The sequence below is a fragment of the Manis javanica genome, chromosome 3 (genome assembly GCF_040802235.1).
Source record: "Manis javanica isolate MJ-LG chromosome 3, MJ_LKY, whole genome shotgun sequence".
In the NCBI taxonomy this organism is placed as follows: Eukaryota; Metazoa; Chordata; class Mammalia; order Pholidota; family Manidae; genus Manis; species Manis javanica.
Genome location: NC_133158.1, coordinates 44,634,531 through 44,649,919, shown reverse-complemented (window position 1 = coordinate 44,649,919; position 15,389 = coordinate 44,634,531). Strand labels below are relative to the sequence as shown.

Sequence of the window (15,389 nt, the reverse complement as noted above, 5' to 3'; positions counted from 1 at the left end):
GCCGCGCGGCTTCTTGCCCTCCTGGCCTGACCTCTCACTTCGGCAGCGGCCGGGACGCATTCTGCTCTGTGTTCCAGCCACCTCACGCTGATACTTGCTGACAGCACCCAGCATGGGCTACGGGTTTTACTTTCCACTCCGGGGTCCCTCTGATGCTCTGAATGGGAAGCTGACATGGGGAGCTAATCCCCTTGGAGGAAGCCCTCCACCTGCTGGGCAGAGGCTGCGGAGTAGGGCACACGTCTGTCCTGCAGGTGAAGTTCTAGGGGCAGTCTGAGCGCAGCTCAGGAGGTCCAAACAGGATGCAGTGCCATTGTTCACAGCGGTTTCCTCGGCAAGACCGTCCCTTCTCCCTTCCCTGTCTCCCTGCTGTGGGTTGACTGTGTCCCCCACAAGGTATATTCAAATTTCAACCTCTGCTACCCGTGGAAGGGACCTGATTCAGAAACAGTCTTTGCAGGATGTAATCTGGTTAAGACAAGGTCATTCTGGAGTCAGGTGGTCTTCATCCAGCAGGACAGTGTCTCTGTAAGATGATGTGAAGGTGGGGAGGGAAGGCGACTTGACAACAGAGACGGAGACTGGAGTGGTGTGGCCACAGCCAAGAACACCAAGAACTGACGGCAAACACCAGCAGCCGGGGAGAGGCATGGACAGATTCTCTCCTGCAGCTTTCAGTGCAAGCATGGCCCTGCTGACGTCTTGATTTCAGGTTTGCGGCCTCTGGACTGTGAGAGGGCAAATTTCTGTTGGATTAAGCCCCCAGCCTGTGGCTGCTGCAGGCTGGGAAGGCAATACACTCATTCTTTTTGTTTCTGCTCCCTGGGGTCACCTCCCAAATAAGCTACCTGCTCAGTAGCCCTTCTTCCCCAAGGTCTTCTTTTTTTAGAAACCTAGACCAGGAAATCCCTATGCTGTTTAAAGATGGATACACTAGTGTCTAAATGAGACAATTCTCTGAATGAACTCTTATTTGTATGTGAAATATTTAATTATAATGCTACTTATCATTTGCTGGCCACCTATTATGTGCTTGGCACTTTATAAACAAATCAAATTTAATCCAGCATAGCCCTGTGTGGTAGATATTAGTCTCCCTATTTTACAGAAGAAACTGAGTGTGGTTATGCATAAGTAACTTGCACCATTTGTGACTCCAAATCCATGTGTTTTCTCACTACTTAGGACCAAAACTTTGTCCGGTAAATCTTGAATTTCCCTAATGGTCTCTAGCTTTGATCTTTGAATCCTCTTGTATTAATCTGTATATAGGTTTGGCTGCTATAGAGACTGAAATAACAGTGACTTAAGCAAGGCAGACATTTATTTTTCCCTACAAAAGCCTACATGAGGGTCCGTCCTGCTCTTCAGAGCCCCTGAGGGCTCAGGATCCTTCTGCGTATTGGTACAGCCACCTCTGGGAGTGGTTTATGGTGGCTCATGAGCACTGGTGCTCTCCAGCCAGGAGGAAGGTGCAGAAAAGGAGCGAGGAGAAGACTTCTCTTTGAGGGCGGGATCCACTTACCCCCATTGACCAGAATTTAGGCACGTGGCCGTGCTTAGCTGCCAGGTGGGAGGAATGGGAAGGCAGTATGTGCCCAGCTAAAGAGGAGGATCTGTCGCCAAAGAATATGGAAAGATGGCTGTTGGGGCATGCCAGTGGGGCACCCATGTGTGGCAATGTATCAGGCTTTGTAGGGAATAGAACGATGGGCACACTGCAGTCCTTGAGTTCAGAAGAGGAAGACAGGAAAGGTAAGGCTCATCAGCAGGTAGAGGGAGCCGGGGTGGCCCGGGGAATGACTGGGGCGCAGTATGCGACTGTGAGTGGCCGGCAGGTCTTGGCCAGGAAAACGCACCGAATAAACAAGTAGAGAAATCAAGAAGAGATGAGAAAGGAAATATCCAGCTTAACACTTAAAATACAGGTCTCCTTGGTGCATTATGAACCCAACAACCCTCTGACCCTGACTTCAGCTTTTGAAGGAAATACACCAGGTGAATGAGGCAGAGTAGGGGGCCTGAGAAAGTGGGGGACTGGAGAGAGTTCACCGGACGGCGGTGTTTCCGATGGCTGGAGGAACACCTCTAGAGGACAGTGAGCTCAGCAAACGCTGCTGCCTTTCTGAGGGCTGCGGAACAAAGCCTCCCACGCTGAGTGGCCAAGAAGAACAGGTACTTCCTCTCTCAGTTCTGGGGGCCAGATATAAGAAACTGGGTGTCTGCAGGGCCACGCTCCATCTGAAACCTGTAGGGAGGACCCTTCCTGGCCTCTTCCAGCTTCTGTTAGACCCAAAGGTTCCTTGGCTAATGGCAGCATCATTTCAATCTTTGCCTCCGGGTCCGCGGGGCCTTCTCCCTGGGCGTAGTCACATCACCTTTCTTCTATCTCTTCTGTCTCTGTGTCTCCTTTTCTCCTTTTTATAAGGACACTGGCCATGCTAGGTTAGGCCCACCCTAATGACCTCATGCCAACGTGACTTCTCTATAGCAGATCGTGTCTCCCAGGAAGGTGCCATTCTGAGGTCCTGCATGTGTGGACTTCAACGCATCTTTTGTGGGAGACACGATTCAACCCATAATGGCTTGCTCAATGGGTGTTCATTCTGAAGTCAAAGTAATTTTACCTTTCATCTTCAGAGGCAGGAAGGACTCCACTACTGAAGTCACCACTGGCATCCAGGGAGTTTCATTTCCCAAGGCAGTGGTGGGCCCTTGGCAAGGGCTAATTCCCAGAAAAGGGCGATGCACTCATTTCTCAGCCACATGGGCCTGTGGTGTGTCCAGGCATTCTGACATGCCTAAGATGAGAATTCTGCAGTGAAAATAGAAGAAATCAGATGATGATGTTCCAAAGGTAATATACACTTTTCTGTGCTTTGGAATTCGTTTTCAAAACCACTTATTTGTCTTTGAAAATCTAAGTTTGCTGCAAGGGCCACTTTTATTTTGTTTTTTGTCCAACCTTTAGTGTGTGACCCATATTAGGGTATGCACAGGATAGTAAATCAGTGGGGAACTCCTGGCTGAGGACCAGGGTAGCAATAGAAGGCCCCCCAATTTAATGACTGCTTTGAAAAGATTTAGCACGTTTTAAAGTCTTCTCACCCATCAGCAAACACCACTCTTTGCTGAGCGACAAAACCAGATTGCAAGGTGCCTTGTCACCTGGGGGGACAGCTGACACCTGACACCTGAGGGAAGCCTGTTTGTTCAGGATGCCTCTGTAAATGCAGGTCATCCGCCCATCCCCTCATACCTTCTCCACACAGCCCACATGATTGGAAGATGCTGTGGTTTTAAAATATGACCCTCAACTTCTGATATTCCTTCTCTGAGGGATCTGAGTCCCCTCTCCTGATCTGGACTCTGTAACTTCTTGGCCAGAAGAAAGCATAGCAAGTATTCTAAAACCCTCAGGACCCCCATCTTTGTATGCTGCCGCCTCCCCTCTGAGTGTGGGTGGCACCTGTAACTGTGCTGTTTTCACTCCTGTGATTATGTTACAGGGCAAAAGGGAGATTATCCAAGTGGGCTTCAATCTAGTCACATGAGCCTTTTAAAAGTAGTTTTCTCCAGCGGGCAGTGCAAGGGGAAGCCAGACTGGAAGCAGGATGGGGATTCAATGCACCATTTTGGCTTAGGAGATGGAAGGGGCCATGTGCCCCGGAGTGTGCATGACCTTTAGGACCCGAGAATGGCCCTCAGCTGATCACCATCAAGGAAATGGGAACCTCTGTCCTGCAACCACAAGCAAATGAGCTCAGCTCACAAACTGAATGAACCTGGAAGTGGATCCAGCCTTCCAGATAAGGATGCAGGCCTGGCTGACCTCTTGATCTGTTGGAGAACACAGAAGAGTCAGCCCAGACTTCTGACACACAGAGCTCTGAGAAAATAGTTCTATTGTTTTAAGTCAATAAATACATGGTAGTCTGTTACCCAGTAACAGAAAACTAATACTGTGACACTGTGCCAGTTCTGTGGTCCAGGCTTTAAAAGACTAGCAGCTCCTATTTTCAGTCTAATGGAGTGTCTTGCCAAAAGGTTTCAGCTCTGGCAAGTTCACTATGGATCCAATGTGACCAAATAAATGACAGTAGTTCTTGGGGTGAAAGGGTTTTCTTATTCCCTTTATTTCCATGGTGGGAGGTCAAACACTAAAATATTGTTCACTTGGAGTGAGTGTGCATGCAGCAAGCCAGTCTCTGCCTCTGGGCCTCTCTACCTGCACAGCTGTCCTCTGGGCCTCTCTACCCACACAGCCATCCTCTGGGCCTCTGTCCTCGGTGCTGCCACCACTCCAGCCTCTGCTCTGCTCTCCTGCAGCCTTGTAGCCATGCCACCGTGCCTGCAGAGCACTGGGCAAGGGTCTTTATTTAGAGTCAATAATGACACATTGCTTACACGTGTGTAGTGAGCTAGCCAACCAGGGCCAGGTGAGAATCCTGACCACAGGAATCTTCATTTTATCCATGTGGAGCAGTTGCTCTTGGAACCCAATTGCCATGCTGCAAGGAAGCCTAAGCAGCCCAGAGAGGCCCCACAGAGAGGAAGGAAGACCCTTCTCCCAGCCAACAGCCAGGATGCCCAGCCACCCGAGAGATGGGGCCTCTAGCTTCAGTTGACCTGTCCTGGCTGACACTGTGGGAAGCAGGACAGGCCAGCTCCACTGGGCCCTGCCCAGGTGGCAAAGTAAGTCACTGTCCTTGTTTTAAGCCACTACGTTTTTGGGGTGGGATAAATGAAGGGTGGATTTCCTGCTGTTTGCTAATTACATCACCTGTGATATGATTGGTATTAAAGACAACTTAAAGCCTTAGCTACTTTAAGGGCACATTAATCTACGTGGCTTTCCTCATAGGATTTTGTGGATCCAGGAATAGACAAAGAGAATTTTGCAAATCCCTACTTATAGGGGGCTTATTAACTTTGAATTCCAGTTGACCCCACTCACAAGATTAACAATATTCAGTCACGTTGAGGCTGTGGTGAAATAAGTCAGCTCAAACACTGTGTGTGGGATCATACACTGCAGTACTTCTGAAACTCCTTTAACTTTGTCAGTACTTTTAAAGTGATTAATGTTTTGACATATGACTAATGAAGAGGCTAATGTAAGATACAGTACCCAATGCAATCCCCCCTGCCCACCACCCTCTATATAGATAAATCTCAGTATTACCTGCAATAATGAAATGCTGGAAACAACATAACATTTAACCACATGGGTATTCTTACGGTCTTATGATATATTTATATTTATAATGATATTGTATTATGTATCAAATGTAGCATATCATTATGAAGCCATTAAAACAGTGTTCATGAATGACTTTTAATGATATGGAACAATGCTTATAATGTGGTGTTAAATTACAGGATGTAAAATTGTATAGACAACATTATATTCTCCTACATAATACATGAAAGTACATATTGTTCAAGTAAAAGATTTCTAGTAGCTGAAATAGAGCTGCAAATGAATGTTTAATAATAAAAAATTCTTTAAACAGCCGATGGTACATCTATGAAGCAATACTTTTTAGCCACTTAAAATTATTTTATAGGAATACAGAAGTTTATGAAAAGATATTTAGGCCATTTTGGTTAAGTGGGTGTATTACTTTCCTACTCTTGCAAAGTACTGCAAATTAGGTGCCTTAAACCATCACACATTTAATTCTCTCTCAGTTCTGGAGGCTAGAAGCCTGAAATAAAAATGTGGGCAGGGCAGTGCTGCCTCTGAAGGCTCTGGGGCAGGAACCTCCCTGGCTGCTTCTAGTTTCTGGGGTTGCAGGCAATTCTTGGCGTCCTTGGCTTGCAGACATGTCCTTGCAGGTGCTGCCTGTGTCGTTCGTGGCCTTCTCCTGTGTGTCTTCCCGTCATCTTCCCTCTGTGTGTGTCTCTGAACAAATTTCTCTCTTATAAAGACACCAGTCATACTGGATTAAGGCCCTCTGTAATTCACTACAACCTCACCTTAATTTAACAAGTTACATCTGCAAAGACCTTATTTCCAAAGAAGGTCACATTCTGAGGTTCTGGGTAGACATGAATTTTGTGGGGATAGTATTCAACCAAGTGTAGTGGGTTAATTGAAAAATACAGATATCATGTATAATATTAAATATAACACTTTAATAAAAAGTTCAAAATTGTACATCACACACACATACACACTCAGACACATGGAGGCACGCACACACACACACAAGAATGGAAGGCTTTAACAAACACTCTAGTGGGTCTCTCTTTTGGGTTCTGCTTAATGATCTCTGTATTTTTCTGAATTTTCCACATTATCTAAATTGACAACACATTCATTTTATAATTAAAACAATAATTAATTAAAATTTTTTCCATTTAAATTGTTAAAAATACCACAGCTGATGGTATTGATCACATTGAATATTAGCTGTTAAGGACATTATAACTATTTCAGAGAGTCTTCTGCTAACCGAGGATATTTCAGACCTATGCACAGGTCTTCTGATCCAGTGATTGCATTTTTTGAAGAGATAGACCTCATTTTTAGATAAAGAAAACCATGTGCCCCACACCTGTATAGTCTCCCTCATTGTCAACATCTACCACTGGATGGTACTTCTGTTGCAGATGATGAGTTGACATTGACACCCCAAAGTCCATAGCTGACCTAGGGATTCGCATTCCATGGGTTTGGACAAACTTATAATGACATGTATCCACCATTATAGTATCATACCAAGAATCGTACAGCTTTAGAAGTGCTCTCTTCTCTGCCTATTTATCTCCAGCTCCCACCCCACCCCAGCAATCACCTGGCTTTGATTATCTCAGTAAGAGCAATTGCACTTCCTGGATTGCCCCTACAGCAGTCTTTAGGAGTAGCCTCTGGCGCTCAGCGTGATGGTGCCCACGGCCACCAGGCCTGTGCGTCCAGCAGTGGGCCCCTGCTTAGGCAAGGGATGCGCTCTTCAGCTGATGAAACTAGGCTTCGTCGTTAGAAATAATGGACTTACTGACTGTAAAGGGGGCAGAGGAGTGTAATACATTAAGTAAATAAAACCTGGTTACTAAACACTAGGTACAGTATGAACATTTCTTTATCAGTACATTCCATGCTGTAAACAGTGCTAGTCTCTGAGTGTTGGGCTGAAGAGCAATCTGTTTGAAAATGTTCATCCTTTTTGATTACTAGCATTTTCTAATTTTTTCATCATAAATATGTATCACTTTTGTAATAAGGAAAATAATAGAAGCTATTTGTTAAAAATTCATGATGCTTATCTATGGGTGATACTGAGGTTATCAAGGGTTTTTATTTTCTTACATTTGTTTGAATCTAATATAGAATTGCTGTTTCTGTAGGTGAAAAAGTTAAATGTGGATACTTATATGTGATTCGACCTAGTACTTTGACTATTTAAAAAATACTCTATAGAGATTATGCCACTTGTTCACTTAAATTCTTCAAAGTGCTCCTGTTGGGGAATTTAAAAGTGTGACTCTCATACAAATCTGAAAGGAGTGCGTGTCCAAGATTTTCTTTAGCTCACTAATTAATGAAGCAACAAGATATCCCAACAGATTCAATGGAGAATTAAAAATACACAGATATATATACTATCATGAATGTTGAAAAATTTACAAACATGCAAAACTGGCCAATATCTGAAGGGCAAAAATCAATTGTATCTTCACCAAAGTTCTAGAATCATTTATACTACTACCAGATTCTTACAACTTTGTGTTAGTCAGTGTTCTCTGGAAACAGAACCAATGGGATGCACACACACATTTATTTATTACAAGAAATTGGTTCATGCAATTACAGAGGCTGAGAAGGCCCATGATCTGCTCTCTGTAAGCTGGAAGCCCAGAAGAGCTGGCTGTGCAGTTCCAGTCCAAGTCTGTGGCGCTGAGAACTGAGGACCTGGGGTGTGAGTCCCAGTCTGAGTCCAAAGGCCTGAGAACTTGGAACACCAGTGTCTGAGGACAGGAGAAGATGGATGTTCTAGCCAAAACAGTCTGGCAGAGAGGGAAAAAATTTATTCTTTCTCCATCCACCTTTTTGTTCTATTTAGACCCTCAGCTGATTGGATGAGGCCCACCTCATGGGGGAGGACAGTCTGCTTCACTGGTCTACAAATTCAGATGCCAACATCTTCTGGAGACACACTCACAGACACACCCGGAAATAATGTTTAACCCGATATCTGAGCATCCCATTGATGCTGGGGTTCTTGTTTGCGGAGTTGAAGTATGAACTTAGCAAGCACCCAAGGAAGGAGAGCCAGGGCAGAGGCTTTTATTTAAAAATAAAGTGAGAGGAAAGAGCTCCTGGCTCACGCCAGGAGGGGACACGAGAGCCTGGGGTGGTGTATTGTCTAGGGGATTTATAGGCAGTTGAGGACTTTTGGGAACTGAGGGCTTAGGGTGTGGACTTGTACCACCTGCCCTGCCCTCAGGGTGGGCTGCGTTGTGTTTCCAGGGCTGTTTGCAGTGAAGTCACGGGTTCTGCTGAGATACCCTTGCAGAACACTCAAACATTCCAGGCTAAGTTGCTCCTGGCCTTTTGACCTTTAACTGATCTCACTGAAGATCTCTATATTCCTAGTCTGGTATCTTTCCCTAGAGAATTAGTGTGGCCTTGACTTTGCATAATGCTGAACACAGAGTTCCGATAGGGATTTTACATTGTTACATTGCTCTGACTGTAAATATCTTGCCTTGCTTTTCCCGGAGGCCCTCACCCTGCTCTGATCTAAGCCCACGGTCCCTGTTTCACCATGGCACAGACAAGGGGACATATAAAATTAACCATCACAAAGTTAGAGTTGTCAGCTCAGTGACAGCTCAAGTCCTATTAAATCAGATAATCCCAAAGTCTTCTTTGCCCATTTCAAAGTTTTTCACTGCTTTTCCTAAAATTCCTTTTTATATACTGAACTGTTTATGTAACTCTTGGTTTGGATCCTGCCTCCCCTTATCTAGGCCCATCTAAGGCCCCCCAAATCCGCCACTTCTTCACATTCAGGTCCCACAAGCCTATTTAATTTTCTCACACATACCAGGCCTCCTGCTACCCACCCTGCTGCCTGGACACATATTGCTCCCTCTCTTCCCTCCGGGTGGTCCTCCTGGAGCGCCACCTTCCTACCCAACTAACTCCTAACATGCCTGCCTTCCCTCTGAGCTCAAACTCAGCTTCCTCAGGGAGTGGTCCCCTCAAGCCCCTGCAGCTTTATCAAAGCCCTCTTCAGAGTCTGTGATATAACGAGTTACAAGAAATAGATATTTGGTCATTCAGATGACCAAAATATATTTCTCAGGTAGATTTGGTCTTCATCCACAGTTTTGGAAAATGCTTCAGAGCCACAAAGGTAAATGGGTGTCTTGCTATGTTAATGGAGTCTCTTGGACCCCACCCAAGGGTTGGGCTTCTTGTTAGGGGGACCAACCCTGTGATTAGAGGGTGGCAACTCCCAGTCCTCAGCCCTCAAGCCCCAGGAGGGGAGAGGGCATAGGGCAGAGGGCTGAAGGCTGATTCAGCCAGTGGCCAAGGATTTAGCCAATCATGATTATGCAAGGACGTCCTCCCAAAAACCTGTGAGAAGAGCACTTTGATCTCTCTTCTGCACCCTGCTTCTCTGTCAGAGAGGATCCGCATGCCTCCCAGCCAGGAGCCAACGAGGTTAGAAGCTCCTTTCTTTGGGACTTTGCCCTGTGTATCTCTTCATCTGGCTGTTGACTTGTATCATTTACAGTGTCCTTTATTAAACTGGTGAACGTAAGTGTCTTCCTGAGCTCTGTGAGCCACTGTAGCAAATTCACCGAACTTAAGGGGGAGGCTGTTGGAACCTCCAGATCTGTAGCCTGTTGGTCAGAAGCACAGGGAACAGCCTTTGGCTTGCAATTTGCATCCGAAGTAGGGAGTAGAGGGAAGCCTTATGGGATGGAGTCCTTAACCTGGGGATCTGGTGCTGTCTCCCAGCAGAGAGATCGGAATTGAGTTACGTTTCACACACCTGCTGGTGTTGGAAACTACTTGGTATTGTGTGTGGAAGCCTTCTCAGCCCTGCCTTCCCCTAACTCACACACAGTGCAGCTGGGTCCTGAAACTGAAGGGAGAGCTTTTACCACAATTTGAATTACAGCATGAATATGGTTTATGTAGATTTGAACTTTACGATTTTAAAATAGCATAGGCTAAAAACATTAGTAAATTCTCTCTTTATGTTTGAACTTTGAAATAATACAAACTTCCCAAATAAAAAATGAAAAAAATGAAAAAAAAAAACCCAACCCAAACAGTCCCTTTGGACCATACAGCTTCAGAGCTGCTCTTGTAATGACTGGTGTTTCCACTCTTGCCCTGGAGGGGCTGCTCCATAACTGGTAGACAGGGGCACCCAGGGCCCAGGCCAGCAGCTGCACTTTTATGGCACTTCTGAGAATGGTGTTACTGTTACATACGCATTTTGGTATGACACTGGTAGGAAATCAGAATGAGCCATCCCCAAATATGCCATTTTGCAGAGGATTGTTTTAAGCTTATTGATAAAAGCAGATACCAAAGATTATTGATAAAAGACACCCTCTGCCCTTCCCTCTTGTGCCAGAAAGGACAAATGATCTTAATGCCTGTGGAATTTAATCAGATTTCATGTAACAAACCTTACCAAACAGCCCTTATCTTCCACTAGTCTGCCCATGTATTTACGTTCCCACAGAGTTGCAGCCCTTAAGGCCTACATTCCTTTTCCTTTGTTTTGTCACTTCTCTCCAGATGTATTGTCTTGTTAAGACCCCTTTGCATTACTCAGCACCAAGTTTCTCCCATGTGTATGTGTGTGGCATGGGTTGACCTGTTCTTTTTAATCTCTTGCTATTCTCTTGTTAATCTGTCATCTGTCAGTTTAATTTTCAAGGCCCCAAACACAAAAAAGTGTTTTTTTCCTTCCTACACATTCACTGTTATTATAACTTAAACCTTTCTAGGAGCTCTAATAAAATATTCCAGTAACCGAGCTGGGCTGGGGCTTGGGCTGGGAATTTTGGTTGATACTGCGCTTTGTAGCCAAGTCCTCATGACTTATGATGTTCTAAACATTAGGACTGAAGCTGAGAATACAAGATATATTTTGGCCTTCTGGGACACTCATGGATAAGATGTTATGACCCTGTGTATGTTTGTGAAGTTATGTGACTCATATATTGACTCCCTGTGTCTATGTGTTTTGCTTACCATTTTTATGACCATCTTCTAGCACAGTGTCATAAGGGAGAGAACAACACTTTTTCTCTATGCTCTTATGTGAAGTCTCTGGGGCCTGTGAATTAAACTGACAAAAGACAGATTAACAGGAGTATAGGTTTATTCTGTATGTATATGGGAAACCAACAAAGGAAGTAGCAGTTTCACTAAATGGTCAGAGTTAATTGGTTATATACTGTATTTAGTAGAGGAAAGGTAAATGGGGAGAAAAGGCTTATAATGGAAAGAACAACTAGTTTTTTTTAGGAAGGACAAATAGATTTTTAGAAGAACAGGTAGGAGATAAGAAAGCTTTGGCAATGTTTGTCTTTGCAGGTATGAGTGGTGTTTCCATCTTATCCAAGGTCATACAGTCCCTGGCGAAGGGATGCGGAATAGGTTTTATTGATTTCTCCCTTCTGGGAGTAGATCCACCCTGGAGAAGAATTTATGGCAGCCGTATTTCCCAGAAGTCGCTGCTTTTAGTTAGAAAAGGGAAGCTCTGAGAAGGCCTTTTTTAGACCTACTAAATCTCAAACGTCTTTACTTCAAAATAATCTTTATGCCAAAATGGCATATTTTGGGGTGGCATATTCTGATCCCCTCCAGCTGTAAGGAGCAACATTCCCCTCTACTTATTTGCCTTAGGGTCTTCCTTTAAGTATATGTTCCACACCTTCTGTTGATGCGTCTTCTGTGCAGACATTCTAGATGCCGAGTCCCCTGACACGATGAAAATGTAGCAGGAGACAATCCCTGTATTCAGAAAGGACCATAAGAGCATAGTTCAACATGGTGCTGCGCATCAGGACTTGGGGAGATGGTCTTTTCCAGAAATTGCCACAGTGCTCTGAGGAGCCAGTTCCTGTTTACTGCTGAGGAGCTGGACGTGGGTGCTCAGCTGTTCTGCAAATGCCCACAGGAAGCTCACTTCACTCCGAAAGGTGGCCACATTCTGGAGGACTTCCCCAGTAGGACTTTTTTCTTTCACGAAAGAACCTGTTCTTGGGGATGTGGAGGTGCCTGGTTGGAGAAGGAACTGGCTTCACCTGCTCCTGGGCCAGAAGCCAGAAGGAGGCAAGGTTGGCCAGGCTGACCTCTACGCTGTGGCAGGCAGGGCCTGCCAGCCTCCAGCTGGTGGAAGCGGATGACCGGGCCGGCCGGCTCTGCAGGCCTTGAGAAAGGCTCTGAGGAGGATTGGAGGCTGGAGGCAGAGCAGCAGACCAGTGTTGGCCCTGAGGCCCCAGGCGGCATTCTCAGCTCTCACCTAGACTTCCCGAGCTGTGCTTTGGGGCCTGGCTAATGATTAACAGGAACTATGTTGCTCTGAGGTGCTCAAAGCTTCCGGGAGTGAGGGGCCTGTGGCAGGTGGAGGCCACCTCTGTATGTACGGCCCAGCCTGTGATGTGACAGAACCACTTGGTGAGGGACAGACTTCCTGTCACCTGGTGAGGGCGGATCAGAATTCTCCGGTGGCTGCACAGGTTTGTTCCTGCGTTTGTGCGGAGACAGGACAGAGGCCAAGAAGACTCCTGGGAACACCGACCCTTCCCTGGAGCCCTGCAGAGGCCAAGCTGCCGAGGTAGGAAAGCTGCAGGGAGTGGCTCCCCAGGGGCTCATCTGGGCCTTCCTCCCCTGGGCCCAGGGCCCCAGCTAAGAAGCAGGTCGCCAAGCCCGTGTAGGAACCTGTTGAACAGACACATATTCTTTTGTTTTCAGTTTCCACAAAGTTAAAGTTTAAAGGAGCAGCTGTTCTGACAGTTTGGGACCTGGAGATGATTTCTAATCAAGTGACTGCCCCTTTCACAGTGGCCTGTTCTCAGGGATGAGCTGAAAGCCGACACTTGGCTGGAATTCGGGAGGTCAGGATTAAAGTGCTGGAAAATCACTGTGGCCCATGTTGTTCGTTTGATGAACTTTAAATGCCATTTGCTCTCCCCGGCTGAGGAGGCCTGTGGAAGGGAGGAGGGCTCTGATGTCCCGAGGTCCTGAGGCTGCCCCGAGTCAGTAGGCAGTAGGCAGCGCCAGGGCCCCTCTGGGGTCGGCGCCCCGGGGCCGGGTGGAGCCCTTGTGCAGAAGCCTGGGTGCCTTGATGTTATCACGCTGAGGTTTACAGTGAGCCCCTTGCTCTCCTTGCAGCTGATGTTCCCTGGCCCTGAGGGGTACTGGCCCTTCTTTCCTTTGAGGTCTAGGCCTTGTGCTGCTGCCCGAAACAAGATATTTGCGGACACCTTTGGATTTTATGGTGTTGGGTTATTTCCAAGAATCCAGAAATAAGGGTGTGCTTATCCTGGGTGTGTGTGTGTGTGTATAATTAAGTGCTATTATCAAATTCAGCAGTTTTCTTCCTGGGATGACTAGCTGAGTGGGTCTACATAGATCTGAGTGTTTTTGCCTTGTCAGGAGGAAGGAATCAGTTGGCTTTTAAGTCCTATGTGTTTAATACAATTTAATAAGATTTAAGATTTGAAGAAGACTGGGGGATTTTGAACTCAAAGTAGGTAATTCAAGTCTTCCATAATGTCATGTATAACTATCAGGATCTACCAAAGTATTCCGTAAAGACATGAATGCACAAATTCTCTGGGTCCTCATTTAATTGAAGTGACCTGTCTGATTTCAGTTAAAGCTTGACAGCTCCTTCCAGCACACACCCTTCAAAGACCACCATCCCCTTACAAACCCAAGTCTGTGGTCAGCTTTCAGCTGGGTTCCTGTAGCTCTCAGGGTGTTCCGGGGGGTTCTGCCGGCCTCCTTGGAAATGGCATCATCCTCTCAAGCAGAGTAATCGAGAACGGTGTGCGTGGACGGTGGCAGAACAGAGCATTTAACAACGCGAGCAGTGTGGCCTCTGTCCGCGGCCTGACCCAACTTGGTCATCAGGGATAGAGGACTTCCTCGTGGGCCTCCAGCTCTTGCTGCAGCCTTGGTAATGCTGGGTCCAACTTTGTATTTGTTGCTTTTGATAAAATGAGTAACTTTTTGTAATTTGTGGGCTCCATTTCTCCTTCATCCTCGGCTGGGGTCCAGGGTTCTAGGTGACTGGTAGAGTGAGGGACTTGTCGGCTGTGTTCACTGAGCCCTGAACATTAGTAAATGATTTATTGGATGCTTTGATGGTTCATAATTTGGGATCTGGAATCAGTCTTGGAAGGCTGTGATGTCAGTTCAGTTTGTGTACAGCTGCTACTTATAACTTACTGGTAAGGCATATTTTTAGGGACCTGTGGAGTCTTATTTCCAGTTATTCCAAGAGGCAGGGTTTCACGTCCAGGTGGTACCACAGCACAGTTACCTGGGTCTCACATTGTGTGAGTGGCTGTAGTTTATTACACATGCTGAATTTTGCTTTCCATAGACACGATAGACACAGAGAGATGGAGACCCCATGTTCTTCTCATGAGCTGTGTGTACCCAGCAACCCAGTGGGGGTTTCGGGCCTGAGCACCTCTGCGATCCTTCACGCCATCACTCTGTTTTGTTCAGCAGCTTGTATGGGGCTTGTTCTGCAGCCTGAGGGGTGGCAGTTATTTATCTGTGCCTGGTTCAGTTCTTGTATTTCTGCCTGTGGGTTGACATGTTGTGAGGGCTGCTTCCTTCGGCCTGTAAGAGAAAAAGGAGGCCAGAGCCCTGGGTGGGCATGTCTGCTCATTACAAAAGCCAGTACAGGGTCTTTGGTGGAAACTGGCACCCCACATCTGGAGCGATGGGGTGGACCCCCCCAGCAGGGCTGGGATCTGTGCAGATGCCAAAGCCAAAGTGAGGACCGAGGTCAGGTCACTGAGCTCCGCAGATTGATGGTGCTGAAGAGTGTTTGAAACAAAGAGACCCTTTCCTGAGACTGAGGAGTGGACCATTCGTGATGCAGTCAGTGGTGATCTGTCCCTAAGTGCTCCAGGGGAACCAAGCAGTGTTGGTGACCTCAAGGGGTGGCCTGGGGCAGGGAAGAAGGAAAACTAACCAGGATAGAGAGTGAGCGAGATGGTTATCAAAGAAACAAGGGATTGGGAGGAAGGGCCAAGGGCTGTAGGGTCCCCATGTGATGCCAAAGGCCAGCCAGGCCTTACTTAGTCCACCCTGACCTTCCTGCCTCTGACCTCTGCCCCTTCCACTCACCCTCACTCTGACTCACCCAGCTCTTTAGTTT

At 46.5% G+C, this 15,389-nt stretch overlaps 1 protein-coding gene across 14 annotated transcripts in view; it reads left to right on the top strand.

The window, feature by feature from the left end:
* Positions 1-9,566: 9,566 nt before the first annotated feature.
* The window catches only part of IGSF5 (immunoglobulin superfamily member 5), a 59,068-nt gene continuing 53,245 nt past the window's right edge, over positions 9,567-15,389 (top strand). The window contains exon 1 of one of the 14 annotated variants that reach the window (XM_073231319.1): positions 9,567-9,679. The gene's annotated coding sequence lies outside the window, so the exon portion shown is untranslated. Of the gene's footprint in view, positions 9,680-11,464; positions 12,825-15,389 lie in introns of those variants that run through there. The other 13 variants (XM_037014817.2, XM_073231321.1, XM_073231326.1 and 10 more) reach the window with 13 other exon arrangements.